The sequence below is a fragment of the Erpetoichthys calabaricus genome, chromosome 4 (genome assembly GCF_900747795.2).
Source record: "Erpetoichthys calabaricus chromosome 4, fErpCal1.3, whole genome shotgun sequence".
NCBI classification, from domain to species: Eukaryota; Metazoa; Chordata; class Cladistia; order Polypteriformes; family Polypteridae; genus Erpetoichthys; species Erpetoichthys calabaricus.
Window position 1 is genome coordinate 275,767,660 of NC_041397.2, and position 20,780 is coordinate 275,788,439.

At 37.0% G+C, this 20,780-nt stretch overlaps 1 protein-coding gene across 7 annotated transcripts in view; it reads left to right on the forward strand.

The window, feature by feature from the left end:
• Nucleotides 1-20,780, forward strand: part of frmpd4 (FERM and PDZ domain containing 4) — an 821,848-nt gene that overhangs the window by 487,377 nt on the left and 313,691 nt on the right. The window contains exon 1 of one of the 7 annotated variants that reach the window (XM_051925672.1): nt 12,392-12,474. The exons of the other annotated variants lie outside the window; for them this stretch is intronic. The gene's annotated coding sequence lies outside the window, so the exon portion shown is untranslated. Of the gene's footprint in view, nt 1-12,391; nt 12,475-20,780 lie in introns of those variants that run through there. 7 annotated transcript variants of the gene reach the window in all.

Below are 20,780 nucleotides of genomic sequence, written 5' to 3' on the forward strand. Positions count from 1 at the left end.
GCATTATTATCAATCTTTAATTTAATATTGTTTCTTTTTTTATCAGTATGCTGCTGCTGGAGTATGTGAATTTCCCCTTGGGATTAATAAAGTATCTATCTATCTGTCTATCTGTCTATCTATCTATCTATCTATCTATCTATCTATCTATCTATCTATCTATCTATCTATCTATCTATCTATCTATCTATCTATCTATCTATCTATCTATCTATCTATCAAAGCAGTCGGCAGTGAACGTGAGACCCACTGAATTCTGTCTTGTACACCTGAGGTTGCCAGGTATGGTACATTGATTAAGTGGCCCTAGATAATGGAAAAAAACTAGCTTAAAGACACAAATAGGAAGAACTGTTGAGTTACCTAAGATTTTTAGCCAAAGCCAACTGATGGCACTTGAGAAATCTTTCCTGACCAAAACACACACACACACACACACACACAACAAACTAGTGCCAATTTGGCATCACCAATTCATCTAACCAGCATGTCTTGCTAAATAAAGCGTAAACTTTGAAATTGTGAAAATATAATATATGAAAATATAAACAGACTTATCTGAGAGAATCAACAGGTAACAATCAGAGAAATGGCAGCGGAAAGTGGAAGGAGGCCGGTAGAGAATGGAAAGATAGTGCCCACTGTTTCTGTTCAACAACTGGAATAGAATTTGATTTGCATATGACATAATAGTCTGTTTTAAATTCTCAAGGGATATTGGTGCGAATTTGGCAGTAATGATCTGCCCTGAACCACTGTAATAGATGAGTCTCCTTTCTTCACTTCCTGGAGGCCAATATCTACAAAAGATGTCAGCAAATCCAGCACCTCAGGCATAAAGTTACTAAACTCGAGGAGCAGTTATCTAGCATGCTTTGCACGATGGAATCACAGGGACTTGTCCAAGTCTCCTTTAAAGAGACAGTGTACACTCCAAATTGGTGCTTGCTAATACTTTTAAATTCATTTTAGTAATTATCCACAAACTCATAAAATCTGGAAGTTCATCATATCTTTCATCACAAATGTCTCACAATGTGCTACCCCAAATGTCACCCATAGTAACACCCTAACAACTACCATATGAAACTTGCACTACAGCGGCACCTAGGAAAAACAAAATGGCGTCACAAGAACATTTACAATATTTTTAGCTGTCTAAAATGTCTGAATCTAAGATAACACATGTCAGAAATGGATTCAGGGTCTTAAGATAAAAACCAAAAACACAAAAACAAAAATAGCATGCAGACTAATGAATAAAAAAAATATGGAGAGAATATAATAAAGATATACACAATACAAATCATAACAGTAGTAGGTGATTCAGGAGCATCTCCTTAGGTGAAAGGTACAGACAGGTTCGTTATAGTTAGATGGAGGCCCAAGTCAACGGGTTTAATCTCTTCAGAAGCGTCAATATCAGAGTTCAAGATGTCTAACTGGGTCTGACATATTATTCAGGGTTTGTTCCTACCTTGAGGGTGATTATACCAAGATAAATTATATCTAATTATGACCCTGAAATGAAAACAATGGATTGACAGAATTAATTGATGGAAATGCTATCTTGAAGACATCTGATAAAATGCAGCTTTACAATCTAGTTGCTAAGTAGTTACAGGAAAAAAAATACTGTTTATAAACAAGGGATCTCTTTGGAAAAGGACAATGCTGAAGTGTAAAATGGAAATAGGATTGTAATAGTGCCAGTAACCAATAGAGAACTATTTGTGAATTACATTGTAAAATGTATTAATTTTAGATCTCTACATATCTGTAGCTAAATAAAAAATGAAATGCAGATTTGATTCAACAAAGTAATGTATGTGGCTGCAGTAAACGTTCAGAAGTTGTAGTCTGAAAGTAAATTAAAATACAGAAAGTGCTTACTATAGTGGTTATTCTGAAGAAGTCGCATTCAGTATATGAGATAATCTATTAAAGCTGAAATATACAGTAGCCAAGCTAGTTCATTTTTATTGTTTTCTGTTATTCAGCCAATTGAGAACACATGGAACACGTTCTATGTTTCCTCTATTTGTCTGTTCTTGACAGGGTCAAGCCAACAATTGTTTCTCACCTCTGATGTCAGGAATTTGACTTACAGGCAAGGAGACAAAACACTGCAGACTTTTATTTTTTGGGATTCCTCCAGAAGTAAGATGTTTAAGGGCATTGTTAATTGAGTGTTTTCTGTGATCTCTACTTGATTATTAGAACAGAGTTATGTTAGGTAATGATTAGGCTGCATATCTCAAAAATTGGAGGGCAGCCAGCAATAGTAAAAATCTTCTTAACTTGTCAGGCTTATAAAACCTTTGTGACTGTCTTTATTACAGAAATTTCCATTCATCTACCTACCGTTCCTAAATGCAAATATATGACAATTTCATGTCACAACCTGGCCTAAGTTCTGTCAGTAACCCCATGTTTATCACATTTTTTTTTGTTTTTTCCCCGCCTATGTATATGAGTTAGCATGAGTATAACTTATCATTATTGGGTACAGGTTTGGCTTTCTGTGCTATTTCATGCATTCTAGGGATAAAGACTTCTGTTGTCTCCTCATTATCAGTTGTGGCCTCTAATTACTTTTCAATCGCTTTTAAATTGTAGGTTGAGCAAATAAAAGGTGAGAGCTGCACTAGTGCAGAGCTCAGATATTTCCAAGTGCTTCTTATGAGATGTAAAACCAGTATTTAGATTGCCTCTTTACTTTATGAAATGTCTAACTGTACTTTAGGTTTAAGACTTCCATCATCATTATCAACAACAGTTTATCAGTCATTTTCCGGGCCAGGTTAACAAGTTGCCCAAACTCTGAAATCTTTTCCCTTGGATTTCCACAGTCCTGGGCATCCTTTTGGGAAAGACACATTGTTTTGATAACATATGAAACAACTTCCAATCACATCTTTCTAGGCTTCAACCTGGGCCTCATCATACCCTACCTCCTCCACCTCCTCCATCTTGGTGTAGCTATCATGCTCTGCCTTTCAAAATGTTTCTTGTTATTATTTTTGGTCTTTAACAATTTCATTTTCTTGGATATTTAAAAAGAAGTAATTAAACACAGCCATCCCTTGAGGACCAGGGCAAGGGGTATGCAATGTATATTATTCTGGAATGGTTGATGGTATATTCAGTTTTATTCAATAAGGGCGCACACAAAAAGGCGAGCTTCAAAAGGGCGACCTCAGTTGGGTGCGGCGAATAAAGGCGCGCGTAAATAAAGGAGAGCTTCAAAAGGGCGACCTCAATTGGGCGTAGCGAATAAAGGCGCGCATAAATAAAGGCGAGCTTCAAAAGGGCGACCTCAATTGGGCGTAGCGAATAAAGGCGCGCGTAAATAAAGGCGAGCTTCAAAAGGGCGACCTCAATTGGATGTGGCGAATAAGGGCGCGCGTAAATAAAGGCGAGCTTCAAAAGGGCGACCTCAATTGGATGTGGCGAATAAAGGCGCGCGTAAATAAAGACGAGCTTCAAAAGGGCGACATCAATTGGGCGTAGCGAATAAAGGCGTTCGTAGATAATTTAGATAATAATAAAATATCTACGTGGCATTGCACATAGTTGCGTTTGCCTTTATTCGCTGCGCCCAATTGAGGTCGCCCTTTTGAAGCTCGCCTTTATTTACACGTGCCTTTATTCGCCGCGCCCAATATATACACAGATACATCCATTCGGATTTATGCATTAGTTTGTATATATTTGCTTGCATACATAGTCCAGTTGAGACACATTGGTTTGAATAGATTGGTTTTGATTTATAAGCAGCCTAGGTTTATTGTCTCAGGTTTGTTTAATTATTTCTTAAACATTGCTTTGATTAGAAAGTTGTAATGATCATATTTTACATTTTATAGTATGTAAAGTCCAGGCAGTGTTATTTTAGGGTTTGTTTTTGGTCTATTTATGGTTATTGTGTATAAACAGGCTTGAAGTAGTTGTTATACGTGAACTCATACTATTACTGAATAGTGCCAAATCTAAATCACACACATTTTACTTTCATCATTGCTATGTTGCTATTTGTTTGACATTGCTATGTTTATTGTGCTAGAATGTATCTCTGTGACTTCAGCCATGTGTCAGTGCAAAGGTTAGCATCTTTGTCATTTCTGTATCCAGGTTTGCAGACATTCGTGCTAAATTATGTGTATGATACTGTGTTTATTTTCATAAAAGGCTTTTAATTTTCGACCTGTCTTGTTTTCTTGACTTTGATTTTGAATAAGCATTTTGAACTGTGACAAAAGTAGGACTGATTTTGTGGTAGTGAACCAAGCTTCCTATAAATGTCTATCTCCTGATTGCTAAGAGTCTTGGTAATAGAGATCAGCTGAACTGGTCACGCAGTGATTTGAAAGCGTGGCTCTAACTCAGTTCAAACATAAACTCTGAATACTCTACATTGACAACACATTCGTCATATTAAAAAGTAACCAATTGAATGAATTCTACAACCACATCAACTCAGTATTACCCGCAATCCAATTCACGATGGAAAAAGAAATGAATGGATGCATCAATTTCCTTGACATTTCTATTGAAAGAGGTAACAGCACCAGTTTAATTATGAGTGTTTATCGCAAGGATTGTTATGCAGAAAAAATATCACACTTTTCCAGCATCCACCCTTCATCACATAAACAGAGTTATCTTAGAACTTTGTTCAAAAGGATTAACACCCATTGTAACACAAAGAACACAAAAAAGAATGAAAGACTTCACCTTTTTCGTCTGTTCACATCAGTTGGCTTTGGCTAAAAATCTTAGGTAACTCAACAGTCCTTCCTATTTGTGTCTTTAAGGGAGTTTTTTCCATTATCTAGGGCCACTTAATCAATGTACCATACCTGGCAACCTCAGGTGTACAAGACAGAATTCAATGGGTCTCACGTTCACTGCCGACTGCTTTGATAGATAGATAGATAGATAGATAGATAGATAGATAGATAGATAGATAGATAGATAGATAGATAGATAGATAGATAGATAGATAGATAGATAGATACTTTATTAATCCCCAAGGGTAAATTCACATTATCACTGTCATGTGTCAGAAAGTACAGCAAATGTCCTGTTCAGATCTGGGATCAATTAAGTGCATGTCAATATACAGTATATAGACCATAACATTCTCTACACACTGTTGCATTTTTATACCATATAGAGATTCAAAAGTCAAAATTACAGCAAATTAATTAAGTGTTAGTTACCTTGTGCTACAGAGCTCTTGAATGAATAACAGTAATTTTAACCTTGTATTTCCTCAAGCCTTTTGTTCAGTTTCTTTTGCTCTCTCCTGGTCTTTTTACACTTACTTTACGTAGTTGTCTAATATATGAGGAGATATGGGACACTGTAACCCCAAATGTTTAAATAGCACGGACTGGAAGAAACTGGAGGCATTTTTTTAGGAAGGAACTCTGTGGGCGGAGCCTCTTCAGTGGCTGTTGACTGCAAACTTTTTAACAAGTTGTCCCCAAACATGATTCTTAGAGACTTAAAAGAGACATAAAACTTCTTCCTTTTAGAATAATGAAGGCAACTGAACTTTTGGAAAACCTCGGTGCTATAAGAATTTATATATAGCCTTCCTTAGATTTGTGCCTCAGTATAATCCTATTTCTAAGGTGTTCAGGAAATGTTTTGGTTTTTGCTCTGATGCACACTGGCCTCTGCGGGACCCTGACATGTGTATGCTTTTCCTAATCAAGTCCAGTTAATTGAATTGATCACTGGTGGGCTCCTAAACAAGATATAGAAGTGTCATAGCAAAGGGTGTGAATACTTGTGTCAATGTGATATTTCCATTTTTTTTTTTAATAAATATGCAAAAATTTCTAAAATCCTGTTTTCACTTTGTCATTCTGGGATATTGAGAGTAGCTTGATGTGGTAAAACAATTTAAATTAATTTAGCATAAGACTGCAACATACAAAAATATGAAACAATGAAGGGGTGTAAATACTTTCTGAAGGCACCATATACCTGTGGATGGGTATGAAATTCTCAAGAATGGTTAAGAACACCTCCAAATGACCAGAACTGTTGTCATTTACTGTTGTATGTTTTTGTTTGGGTGTGTGTATACAGTATGTGTGTGCCATGTACTTATCGATGCTTTGTTTAATGTGCTCTTCACGGGCAGCATGCTGAGAGCCTTGCCACAAGCTTACAGCTATAATACACATTGTAAGATGTAAATACATAAAACAACTGTTGCCTTAAGTGGTCTGCCATAACATTGACATTAGACTGAGACACTTTGTGAGCCACTGATCTAAACTGTTTGGTTGTTTCCATTCATGCAGGCTGAATAAGTGAATATGAAGCAATCTCCCAATATAGTTTCCTGTATTGCTCTAGGTTAGCCTTAATTGTCATTCTGGAAACTGCAAATTCATTTTTTAGGTTTATTTACAATGTGGAATGTTGTTAGTGAAGAATAATAATATTGAAAAATTGACCAGAAAAAATTATTTCAGCACTGTCATTATTCATAATAATGAAACAGAAAACACTTTTATTTGAGCCTCTCTCAAGTAGAAAATATTGATACTGCAAAAATATGCAACATACAAAAAAAGTAATTGGGAAACAAGTAAGTTGATGTGCTTACCACATAGAATTTCATTGTATTCAGAGCGGTTTCCTATTTTGGTCCAAAGACATGCTTTTAAGTTGACTATCAGCTGCAGTGTGGCCCATCACTACAGGCAGTAATGTTGCTGTTGTGAGCTAGCCAAGCACGGATCTAAACAAATTCAGAACAAACGAAGAATATTTGGGACACCAGCTGGGTAGTCCCATTTAATTCCCTGCTTTTCTTCTATAAACTTAAACAAGTGCCTTCTGGCAATAGCTAACATAACCCTGCAGGATACAAAACAGAAAAGAAAATTAAGCTTTTAACTTTGGTCATTGCAACAAATACAGGTCTCCCATAGAGCCCTCACTCATCATTAACTGGTTTCAAAAGACGATTCAGCAGAGGCAGCCGGGCTTTTTATAACAGGAAGACCGGAAGAGGCGGAGCTAGTTTCCCACATTGGGAGGTTTCTGGGAGCTACGGGGAAAAAGGAGACAACACAGTGACAGCACCTCCTCTCGCCCTTGTTGGTTACCATCTACCTTGAATTAGCCAGCAAGGAGATCCTCGGATGCACATGCGTGACACTGTATAATGCCTGAGCTCCAGATCGATTTTTAAGAAGAATTTAAATGTTTTCCTTATTTTTAAGCAGGTTTTCTCCCTGAACTTGAACTTTCTGCCAGTTTAAAGCTGTACTTTCAGGTTGATTGGCAAAATTTATTAGCTCTGTTTTGAGAATGGTTCTACCGTGTGTGTGAGTGTAACAACTAATGGCCAGTTGCAAGCCCCTGTGTCACATCTATTGCTGCTGTGATGGTCACCTTGTAACCATGTAAAGAATGATCTGCTTCATGGACTGGTGCTCTTTTGTGCCGCGTACTAGTTATGTCCCTATCCCCCTTTACTAATTATAAGGGTGGTAAAAGTAGTCAGTTACACCTTCACAGCTTCTCACCATTCTTTCCGGTTGACTAAGGCAGACTTTCATGATTCATTTTTTTTTCCACCAGGGCCTTAGCTGCTCTGACCCTAGGCAGTAATTAAACTGTCTAAACCAAAGTGGTGCATTGTTCACTTTGGACAATATCAGAGAAAGACTCCAAAGCCAAGTTACAGTAGTTACTAAATTATTTTTAATGCATTTAATCTACCAAAATATACCAGCTTATGGTCAGTCAGAAGATACTGAAGTAAATACAGTTGGCATATATTTTCTAAGTTCCTGAGGATAAACACGTCATACTGTCTCATCTTGTCCATCCTGTTCTCCTAGGTTGTGACAAGTTTTGAAGGAAAGTTCTACTTTCCACAACACTACTTGGATATTTATTTCATGTGCCTGGTGTGAAATCTGCCCTTAAGTTTCCAGCTCTGCTCCCATGTTCTTGTTGAAGAATTTATTTTAAACTAACAGCAGGGATCCACTGCACTAATTTCTTGCATAATTTTTAACACTTTGATCATGCCACCACTTAATCTCCGTTTGCTTAAAGGCAGTTTCTTGAAATCTGTGTGGCTATGTGAGCAGGAAATCAAAAGTTCCTTAAACAGGTTAATTTCCTTATCACCCACCACTTGTTTAATACAAATCATCTAGTCCTTGTCAGCTACTGGGTGTGCAGTTTCCTGTTTTGACATCTTATCTGCTTCATGGTGTGTTTGTTATTATCTTAAAGACTATTATCATTCCTCCGAATTTCATCATAGGGATCCACTTCCTCAGGGGTTCTTACTAGCCTTCTTTGGCTTAGTGCAATAACTGCAGGAGACAGACAGCTAAAATACAGCTTGATATGGTTTTTACGTCTAGGACGCACTAGGAGGTCGAGTCATGCTTTTTGACAATAAACAAGTAGTATTTGATTGGCTCATAGCAATAATATCAAAATCAATTAAATATCCTTCATTCGTAAAGGCCAGCGTTTAAGATGCTATTTCAGTCATTCTCCAAAGTGTATAGATTCTTTTCATTTTTCCTGCATTATCAGAAATGCTTTTTGACAGGCTTGCTACCTACTGTGAGGCTGGAAAAGCGATTGCCACAGCTTTGGTGACTATTAAACATCTAACAGCACTATATCTTTGTAAAATGTTACTGTCAGTCTATGTGGCAGGTATTTAGCTCAAATTCTTTACTATCTCCCATAAGCAGATAGCTACAGTACATGGTACTTGCCTCGCAACACATTGGAGAGCTAAATCAGGAAAAATCAATCTATGAAAAAGCCATGGCTGTCCTGCTGACTCTAACCATATAGGTCTTTTACATTATTTAAGAAATTTGGGTAGTTTGGCCACTAACGTTTAAATATATAGTTTATATTTTAAAGATGCAGTGCTGCTTCCTTACAGATCCAACAATTTATTCTTTCTTCTCATGTTGTACCCTGCTTTACCCTTGCATCCCATATACTCCCTGCAACTATAAAACATCATTAAGCTTATTCAGTTTATGGATGGATTTTTTTTTTTTAATAATTCTTTTTTTGTGAAAATCTAATTCACAGCTTTACAGTTCTTTAAGTGTTTTGGAGAATGCTAAATAGGCAATAGCCATCTCAGATTGTTCAGCGATGTACACTGGCATATTCTTTGTCATTAAATGACCTATCCTACCCAATGTGAAGTACAAAAAGAAAAAAAGGATATTAAAATAAAGCAACCAAACAATATTATAAGACACTAGGTAGCATAATATCTTCAGACCTGCTTAATCCAGTTCAGGCTTGTGGAGGGGTCGAGCCCATCCCAACAGCATTAGGCACAAAGGCAGGAACCACTGCAGACAGTGTGCCAGTCCATCACAGGGCACAAAATAACCAAGAGTAACATCAAATTAAAAATAAAGAGATTTTTCTTATGTTTTTGAAGCAGGTGGAAAAGCCACTTGGCAAGAGTCAAATTAAATTACTACATGTACAGGTGCTTGTGGAAGTGGAAGAAAAACCCACTTGGACACTCAAACAACAGCCACGGTCAGGAATTGAACTCAGCAGCATTATCTAGTGTGCTTCTCTATTTATGTAATGTTTTCTCTATAGCAGTGTTACCGTTATATAAGGACAAAAAGAAAGCAAAGCTCACATCATCTTAGAACCGCATGAGTGCACTATGCTACATTAGTCTTTTATCCACTACCACAATAAAGGCAATAAAAATCTTTAAAGGAAATGTCAAAATACTTCCAATCTTCTGTTATATTTTAGCTGCTCAGATACAAGGTTCCATATTAATATTACCTTCATCTTCAATTTGTATTAAATCAGTACATTTTTTACAATAACAGCAAGTGGTGTTATTACTGTACATTACATATTCTTAAAAAAGATTACTCAGTAAGTTTTTTTGAAATATAGTATATTTTGTTAGAGAAAGATAGAAGATTATACAGTAACTTAAACTTTACAGTAATACACAAAAGCACCATTACTCACTTACTGTGTATATCAGTGTTACATAAAATATGGATGAAGAGAATGGAACACATTTTCATTGAGTGTTTGGCTACAGTACTGCTATCATCTCCGTGTAGTTTAGGTTTTATATTGAAAAGTGTCCCTGTGTATCTTGAAAAGCCCAATTTAATAAACTATATTATTATTAGTGTTTTTATTTTTTACTACCATAATTAGTTGTGGGTTTTTGTTGTGTTCCTGTAAATCTTAAAAATATCTATCATGTTCAAAAACTACATTATGATAAGAGTTTAAAATAAATCAAAGTTTAAAGAGCTGTGATGTGGCCTAGCGCATGTCAAAACAAAGCTGTGACAAGTGAAGAATAGTTTGGATAGCAGTCGGGTCGTCCCTTTTAATCTCTGATTTTTCTTCTTTAACTTAAAAAAGTGCCTTCTAGCAACAATCTGCATAAGCTGATGGCTCTGGTTAGCCTTCTTAACAAATGGCAGGTTTTCTGTGGAGCTCTGAACCCATCAGGTATCGGTCTGAAAAGACACCTTAGTGCTTAGGAGGCAGTCAGGCTTCTTATAACGGGAGGACCAGAAGGGGCGGAGCTAATTTCCCTCACTGGGCGTTTTTTTGGAGCGGCTGAAGAAAAGGAGACAACACAGTTAGCGACAGCATCCCCTCTCGCCCCAGTGGGTTACCAAAAAAGTGAGCCAGCAAGGAGATTCTTTGACACGCATGCATGACAGAGTAAACAAACTACATTTTTTAGGTGAATAAAGATTGTCACTGACTGTCGACTGAGATTCGGACGTGTTGTTTTTCTGATAGAAGCACAAATGCAACGCACACCAAATCAACCTTCACTTCTCCACCTAGTGGTGTTATGAGGACGTGCAGTCATATTACTGAAAATTTCTGAAGACCCGCATTCTCCTGCATTCTGCTTCAGCCTACAAGCCACAAAATTCCTTGAGCTTTTTAAATGACTGGCTATGTGTAAATGAATGTAAATGTAAAATATTTTTGCAAATTGAGTTAAAACTACTATTTTGATAATAGTACTATTAATGCCCTAAAAATAATTAGTTAGTTAGTTACAGAGTAGAAAAAGCTATAAGTAAATGATGCAGTTATATTGTTGTTCTTCATTGGAACGGCTTGGTCCCACATCAATTGAAATGGATGGCTGCTCCAGTTGTTTGGGTTATGCACATCTCAGATGACTTGGCCTCAGAACATTGAGACTACATTTCCTAATAAAGGATATCTTACCTATTATTGAATGCCATATTTCATTTGGTTTTGCTGTTTTTGCAGTGTATATGGGGTTTTCTACATATAATATGTTTGTTTAATGTCTGCTTTGTCTGTAGCGACACCTTTTTTAACTAATGTAAGGCAACCATAATTAAAGATACCATTACCTCTAGGATGTTCATTAAACAAATGGTACTTAAACCATTTTTAGGTTGCATGTAATGCAAGAAGCACCTATAGTGATAGCCACCTCTACAGTATCTGAATTAAACAACTCAGCTTCCTATGGAATGATTTTGTTGAATTTGGCATATTTATTCTTCAAGGAAATGTGTTGAGACAGTTTCATTTTTGTTGAGAGATATCAAATAGGTTGTGCTGTACAATGTTTTGAAATTTCAAAATCTCCCATTGAAATGCTTTTTCGAATCTGTAAACACATCTGATTTAAAACAGAGAAACTTTCGGTATGACTTCAACTACAAATTAGTTTACTGTTTCAGTTTTTTTCATTGAGAACATTTACCGCAACTTGTATATTTTGTATATTTTCCTCTTTTAGTGGTCCACCAGACACTCAAATCCCCAGTACAACACCATGGAAAGGGCAAGAATGTGCATGGAGCTCAAACAGCAGCACTGTTGTCCTGCTGCTTTTAGGGAAGTAAATATAAAATTACACACACACACACACACAGAGGAAATGAATGGAAGAGGAAAGCAATTATGTAAGCATACTGTATATAAGACTGAACTGACTGAACATAAATTATCTGCAGATTATTGCTGTAAAGAACTTGCATTACTAACCTTCAACTAGATGTTGTTTGAACTAATTAATTACATGGGAAGGATGCAGCTCCACTAATTAATACAGTATAAACCTATGATGAGTTTAGAAAGGGAACTGTGATTGATATGCAAACAGAAGACGGAGCCTCTTGCCATTCATTCAACAAAAACTACATTGCGATGTTCAGCTTCCACAGTGCGTGAAGAGTTTAATGGTGTCGTAGATGATGAAGGATGAAGCAGAACTCTATCTTGTGCCATTCTAAAAGAGTTGCTTAGTGGGAAATGGGTGACATAATCTGAGTCGAGTCTTCAGTTTATGTCTAAAGATTGGGTGACATAATCTGAGTCGAGTCTTCAGTTTATGTCTAAAGAGTCACTTTTGTTGTTTGAGGCACTTTGAGCCTGTACTTGGTAAGTGAGCAGTGTGCAAGAACAAAGTAGTTTATATTGTTGTGCTGTATTTCTGTGGTGGCGATGATACATTGGCCTTGTAACTCTGTGAAGAGGATTACTTGCATTCTGTTTTGTGTGTTGTATTTACCCCATTTTTGACACCCATTGCACGCCCAAACCTACTTAGAATGGGTTAGCTCTCTGAATCACTTGTCAAGATTTCTTCCATTTTTTTTCTGACAACATTTTTTGGGAGTTTGTTCTTGTCTTCTTACGGAGTCAAGGCTGGGGGCTGTCATAAACAGGACCTGTTAAAGCCCATTGAGGCATTCTCTGTGTGGTTTTGGGCTACACAAGATTCTGTGTATCATGAGACTGCAATTCACATCTTTAAGGTTAGTGTCACGTTTGGTATTCATGTTACACAATAAATGTTCCTTACCAAATCCTTAATTATTTATATGATTTTAATGAATTACAGGGTTTTAACTAACATTATTTTCTGGATGGGGAGCTTATTTCAGTTGCTGTTCTCCTCTCATAAGGTAATACTAATAGCAATTTAAGGCTACTTTTGGTCATTTTGGATTAGTACTTATTTTCCTTTTGGTAATTATTGGATACTACTCTAGTGGGTATACTTTCAAAAATGTTATGTTTATAAAAATAGAAAAAGTTAGTCACAGACCCTACACCACTAGCACATGTTAACTGATGCCATTTTCAGATCACTTGAATTAGAATCTTTTATATACGAAAGCTATTGAGCCACCACAAGCCTATTTAGGTTACGTTTTTAACGTAATGACAAGTACTGTTAAGAAGCAGGTATTTAATGTAGCCTACTAAGACATGTAATTGCTTCCTATTATCACTGCTATTTTTGAACTTGACTCATTGCTACAAAAATATTTAATAAAGAAAAATAACATAATTAACTCTTGAAGTAAAAAGAATGTATAATGCTTCACCTTCATGTCAGTGTAACTTAGCCACCAAACACACCTGATTGCTATGCCTTGCACACATTTTCTAACTTGTTGTACATACCTATACTGGCAGATTTGGACTGAACACCAGACCACTGTAAGGCAAACTCATGTACAGTACACATCAACATTCATGCATATGGGGCCATTGGAGCACTGATACATATTTGTTAAAATTCTTGCCCATGAAATTTTCATTATCCTAACCTCTAATTAGAACATCTACAAACTCTTCTCCCCTTTTAGAACAGGTGAGCTTTAACAACCTACTTTGGCATTTCTTAGAGCTCATTACTTGACCATTTCCAAAGCATTGTTGATTGATTACATCTTGCCTGAAGAAGGGGCCTGAGGTGCCTCGAAAGCTTGTGTATTGTAATCTTTCTAGTTAGCCAATAAAAGGTGTCATTTTGCTTAACTTCTCGCTATAGCCGTAACGGTTCAACACGGTACAACACCCTAGTACTACAAAGCCTAGTTGTAAATCAAAGTGTGACACCCAACCTAATCTGAATACAATTTCTGGATCCACATTCACCTTGGACAAGTTAAGTGTTAGCCTCAAAGGCTTAATTCCCTGACTGGCTTCAGACTTCCAATGACTCACCACAAAGGACATTGAACTACTTGTTGTTGATTATCTAGACAAATCCAAAACCTTAACTCCTATTTTACTTCCAAACCATACCACTGACCACTGTAACCAGCCATGGAGTCATACGAGACACTAGCCTAATCATTGAATCCAGTGGAAGGTTAGTCAGAACTTTGCCTTAGCATTTATAATGCCTTGCCAGAGTCTAACTATGTTTCATTTGGACTAAGACCTCCCTACATCAACTATACATCAATTACTGTACATCCGGTCCATAATGCTGCTACTAGAGTTTTGGCATACATAAAATTCTGGATGACATCATCCCTCAGTTACCTCTTTTACATTAGCAACTTCATCGAACTCTCTATAACCTTTGTGGCTTCCAATCTCTAGAACTTCCAATGTGTTTCTATGTGGCTCCTTAGGCTCAGCTAGTCTTCAGATTTCACATGTTTTGATTATGTTGCAGTCATTTATGACTTTTAACAGTACCAGCTAAAACTCACTGATAAAAGGAACTGTGTTCATAGACTGAGTGTCGTCTGGGTGTGCTTTGCATGTTCTCCTAGTATATGCATAAGCTTTTCTCTGGCTTCTCCATTTGTTTCCCTATCCCAAGCAAATACATGATAAATGGAATGTGTGTGAGAGATTGTGTCCTCTGATGGTCTGGCACCTCATTCAGTTTTTGTTTCCAGCTTGCTGCCTTATAAGCCCTGATGTTCCTTGACTGAAATGACTACTTGATCTGCCAAATTGTCCATGCTAACCAATGAGATGCTCTGGAGTATGTTTAGTTGTTGATACTATTATCTTGGCCTTATTTATCCTGTTCTTTTACTTTGCCAGGTAGTCTTCTTTGTATTTTTATATTTTAGCTGTTTTGTGTAGGTGTTTTCCTGTAATATTTGCAGTTAAAAATGTTAAGATATAATTTTAAAAGCCTTCTGGTATCAGTTAGGTCTGCATTTAACATTATTAATTAAATCTGCTTTTTAGTCTTTATTGTAATGATCAGTTGTCCGTCTAATATTATAATGTAATGTTTTTTGCTATGCTAAGTGCCTTGAGATAGTGCATGCAGATAATGATGTGATAAAATAATATTCAAATCAAAGAGCCCCTCGTTGCCAAAATTGAAAGCTGGCCAAATATTCATACATTTACTTTATCTAAATTGATGTAGGTCAAATGTGTAGATTTCTCAATGTTCACTACTGAAACTAAAAACAAATTTTGTTCTGCCTTGGCTTAATATCAGTATTTGCTATGGCTGCACTGTAATGTAGGACCAGTTAAATGGGGACAAAGAGAAGCTGTTTCAGGAAGGAAGATATTTACAACGGAGCCGTTTGATATAAACATGCCCAAAGTACCATGAGGGCATTTTGTAGTAATGCATATTTAACATAGTATTGTTGGGAAAAAATAACATAGGACTAAGGATTTGCCATAAAATATTTATGTTTGGTAAAATCGTCTTACTTGCATTGTATCTTGAATGTTGGTCTTTCTAAATTTGTGCTTTTTGAGATGAATTGAGATATTTTCACTGTTAACTTTACTCTCATTATTGCACTCTTCTTCAGGTGAACTATAGGCAGACTAACCACTAAGTCACATTTGGTCATGTGAAAAGCATGTACCACAGATTCTGTGATTTTATACTTTCTATAAGGACTATCATAGATGACACTGGTTGGCTGGCATCTCGGCCAAGGTGGATGGTTCCTTAACTGGCCAGGAAGCTTTCATAAAGGAAGGAGATGGATGGATGGGTGTCCTGACCAGGTTGGTTAGTAGTACCTTTGCCAGTCAGGAGGTATAGAAAAGTATATTCTTAAAGTTGATGATTTGCATATATTCAAAAAGAATCATAAGCAAGTATGAAAGTAAGCAGTACTGTATATCCTAATAGATGTTTGTATAGTAAGGGTTAAGTCACAAAAGGCTTGTGGCTGTATATTTTTTATTTTTCTTAGCAAGCTAGAAACTACCAGTATTTTATGACTCAAGGTCAAGTATGCAAAGAAAGCCCACTCCCCCAACGACTACCACAACCCACCCCCCTTCTTCAGGTGGCGGTCAAGGACTGAAGGCTGCAAATAATGGTGGCAGGAACTAGACAGGACCCAGGAAGGGAGGAAGCCTGCCAGATGCCATTGAAGGATAAGATAGAATGCCATATTCATTAAGCTAGGAAACAATGGTGGAATTAGTAAGAGGTAGAACCAAGGCCATGGGAAATTGGAGTCAGAAAGAAGTGTGGAGTGAAATTGATTGAGGTGAAACTTTTGATAAGAATTGCAATAAATACAAGATTGCCGTATTCAGTAATTGCTCAGTTCATTTGAACTGGGACTGTGTATGCATTACATAATAAAGTTTGATTCTGCCTGCCTGTCCTGAGACTTCGAGTGCCTTCTTTGGGACTGAGGGTGTCTGTGCTACCTAATCTGCTTCAACAGAGGCCATTACTAAGGGAAGGAAAGTAGCAGACTGCCTTCTTGGAGCCATGTACTTCCCAAGTACACTAGGTGGCGGTATCCCTTTAGTATGGCTCCCATTTGGACACCCATATATTTTCAATCAGAGTTTTGGTGGGCAGCCCTTTTAGGATCCTCGGGTCCAGCTTGGGGAGCTGCTGGAGGTAGGCTGCTATGTCATGAAGTGGTTCTGCTTCACCCAAAACTGCTTCCAGGGGACAAATCTTGTTGCCCTGGAAGTATTCCTGGGTTTTGGTGGAAAAGTAACCACTCTAACTCTGACGGAAGCGGTCTGAGATGGCTCCACTCTCCTTGGCAGCTTGAACCCAAAGCCATTGATAGTCATAACCTAGGATGAACCAAGCAAATGAGGACACAAACAATCTGCAAGCTCTGGTGCAAAGTGATAAGTGTTTTATTCCACAAAAACAAAATGTTCAAAAAATGCAGTGACACTCCAAAAATAAGTAATCCAATAAAAGCAGTGTGAAATGGGGAGGTTAAAAACAAACTATAAATAGATCCATACAAATTGAAAGTAAAAATCACACAGGCAGGAAAAAGTCCATCCATTAAAAACAAATGCAAGCCACAGTGCCTCTTTTTAAAATGTGGCATCTCCTCTGCTTCTTCTTTCAGGGTCTTGTAGCAAGAGAAGACACCAGGTTTTATGAAAAGTCTTTGGTTCTCATGTTTTCAAAGGAAGACCTGCCCGAGTTTTAACTTCATTTTAATGGAATCATTTATTGAACTCTTTAGCCTGCACAGAACACCTGCTTTATTGGATTATTTATTTATTGAATGAGGGATTTTGGCGCTGCACTTTTTGAACGCTTTGATGTCAATAAAGTTCTTATCACTTTGCACCAACACTTGCTGATTCTTTGTGTCCTTATTTGCCCGGCTCATTCTCAGTTATGAATATTGAAGACGCTGGGCTGAACCTGCCAAAGGACATGGAGCCAATCCGGATCATCACAGCATCACCCAGGGAGTCTAGTTGTTACGCCCCCTGCAGGTCACAGAACATAATTAATCATCTAGTCCCCACTAGATGTTCTAGTGTGCTAGTACTCAACTAAGATAAATCTGACCACAACTTACAAACAACATCAAAAATTGTAAATTGACATTATTTATGGATGCCTCTGTGCACCACTGCATACTTAAATAGGTAGTGGACGCAGCTGCAAGAATTTGTAGTGAATGATGACAAAGTTAAATTTGCTTAGTGCTGTTGGTCGAGTGGCATTATATGTACATTCATTTCAGGCTTTAGCAAGAACCAGATGATTGTTAGTTATGTCTTGATGTGCACAATTAGAAAGGGTACATCTTGCTTCCCTTGTCTATAACATTTTTGAGGATAGGGTATCAAGGCACAGAACAATGTTAGACAGTATCCAGTTTGGGACTCTAAAGAGATGCCACGTCTCTGCACTTGGCAGATGATGTTGCCCTCCTGACCTCATAAGATTAAGACTTCCAAAATCTACTGAGTAGTGACAGAAAGAATGAAATCGTAAGTACAAATGACTGATTCCTCAGAAGGGTTGGTGAACTTAATGTCTGTGATGTGGTGAGCAACTCAGTAAATCTGGAGGAGTCTGGTGTAGAACCTCTGCTTCCTAGAATTGAGAGAACCCAAATCAAGCAGTACGAGCATTTTGATGTTTCCAAGGGGTCACCTTTAGGACATTTAAAAATCATTTTCTTCTATGGGAGAAGACCCAGGACATGCTGGAGGGTTTACATCTCTTAACTGGGTTTCCTCAGGAGGAGTACAAAGTGTTTGTTGAAAACAGAGTACATTGATCCCCCGCTATATCGCGGTTCAGCTATCGTGCCCCCGCTATATCGTGGATTTATTATTATTATTATTTTTATTATGTTACTCAAATCCTTAGTCCGACATCCACATATCATATGTGTTTACAAAGTGTGTTTTAATAAGTTTACATGTGTTTAAAGTGTGTGGGAGGGGTTATTTAAGGCTTAAACTATAAAAAAAAAAATGCTTGTTTATATAGTCTTTCTATATCGTGGATTTTCACCTATCGCTGATGGGTCTGGAAAGTAACTTCCGCGGTGGAGGATCACTGTAGTCTGGTTTATCAGGCCACAATCTTCACCACAAGAACCAGAGTGAAAGTAAACTGAAATTATTTATTAAATGAAAAAGTCAATATATGGAATGTATATGTGAAAAAGTAAGTGCATCATTAGTTTGAGAAGATAATTAGAACCAGGGGGTACTAATCAGAGGCACTTCATTAGATGATGATAAGGAATTGCTATCACCTTGATAAAAAGTAGACATTTTGGCAATTTGGTTTGAAATATGTGGGGTTTATGGGATGATCTGTTTGAGTTTTTTTTTCTTCAAGATTTACAACAGCGAGGAGTTGGAAAACCACAGTGATGTAGAAAAGAGAGACCAACATGACAAGCACTTTAATTGAAAGCCAGAGTATTAATGATGAGAAATTACATGCAAAAAAGCTACTTCAGTGTTTATCTGTTTTACAAAAAAATGAATTGCTAACATTCAAATATAGCTGATTCAAACAAATAAAAACACAGCAAACTTATCATATTGGCAAAGTGACATTAGTTTACACTTGTTGCTTTTCCTAAACAAGACATTTTTCTTATTTATGAACACTGTCAAGTTCAAATAGAAATAAGATAAGTTGGCAGAACCTGGAGGAGGCATACAGTGACACAGACAAATTATTTCTTAGTTAAAAAAAGGAACAACAGTTGAGAATGTAAAATTAAGTTAGAAATACATAGGCGGTAGATGTGCAACTTTACAATTACTTAGTAGATTAGATACAGTTCATGCGTTTAAGGTTTTGTTAAAAAAATGTCTGTCAAGTTTAAAAACTGTGTTTTACTGAAACTTATGTAAGTACTTCATTTTTTCTCCTACATCCCCAAGATGTTTTTTTAGGAATATTTAGCAAGTCTTTATTGACCTGGTAAGAATTTGTTATAGCACTCGGCACCTACACCTGAACAGCGCTACATAAAAATAAACAGAACGGACTTGAAAGCTAAATATAAGTGAAGTGAATGTTATGTTTTCTAGGGTTATTTCCCAGCAGAACCTTGTAAAGTGCAAACTGTGAAGTTCTGAATACTGAACCCTTCTGGCTACCATATTTAACTACTGAAGATAACAGTGGAGTACTGTCAGTACATTTCTGTACTTGCTGAAATCTCTTTTATAAATATGAACTATAAGCCGCACAAGGACAGTCTAACATAATTTTTCAGCCTATGTAAGAGAATCTAACAACATAATTACTGAAGTATCTCCTTAAACAGAAGATATTAAAATGTCTCTTACAAAATGGGTTAGTGCCCTCTCTGTACTGTGACTGGTGAGAAAGCCAAACTGGAACTGTAATGTGTAAGGAAAGACTTAAGCTGTGTGGTGACTACATTTTCAGATAATTAATAATCTTCTTCTTTTGGCTGCTTCCATTAGGGGTCACCACAGCAGATCATCTTCTTCCATATCTTTCTGTCCTCTGCATCTTGTTCTGTTACACCCATCACCTGCATGTCCTCTCTCACCACATCCATAAGCCTTCTCTTAGGCCTTTCTCTTTTTCTCTTGCCTGGCAGCTCTATCCTTTGCATCCTTCTCCCAATATACCCAGCATCTCTCCTCTGCACATTTCCAAACCAACGCAATCTCCCCTCTCTGACTTTGTCTCCCAACCGTTAAACTTGAGCTGACCCTCTAATGTCCTCATTCTAATCCTGTCCATCCTCGTCACACCCAGTGCAAATCTTAGCATCTTTAACTCTGCTACTTCCAGCTCTGTCTCCTGCTTTCTGGTCAGTGCCACTGTCTCCAACCCAAAATGGTAAAATTTTGCCAAATCAATATGAGGACAACAATACAAATTTCAGATAATTAATAATGAAAAGGTAAATTTAATTATTAGGGATATGTGGATATGACTTGGATTTTTTCACTAGTGGTCTATGTGACAGGTAGTAGAAATTAACATTATGATTTTCTGTCCTCTTACCAAATAAAAAGTGATCTGACATTGCAATATTTAGTTTAGTTTTCAAGATCATGTTGGAATCTGGTATCTTAAATTATCATTTAAAGCATTTCAAAAACTCTGCATTGCTAATGTTTGTAGGCGTTTTGCATAGCAGGCCAGAATTTCAATTTGTCAGATTATCAGCTGTTCTAAAAAGTACATGGTGATTTATCTCTTTTCA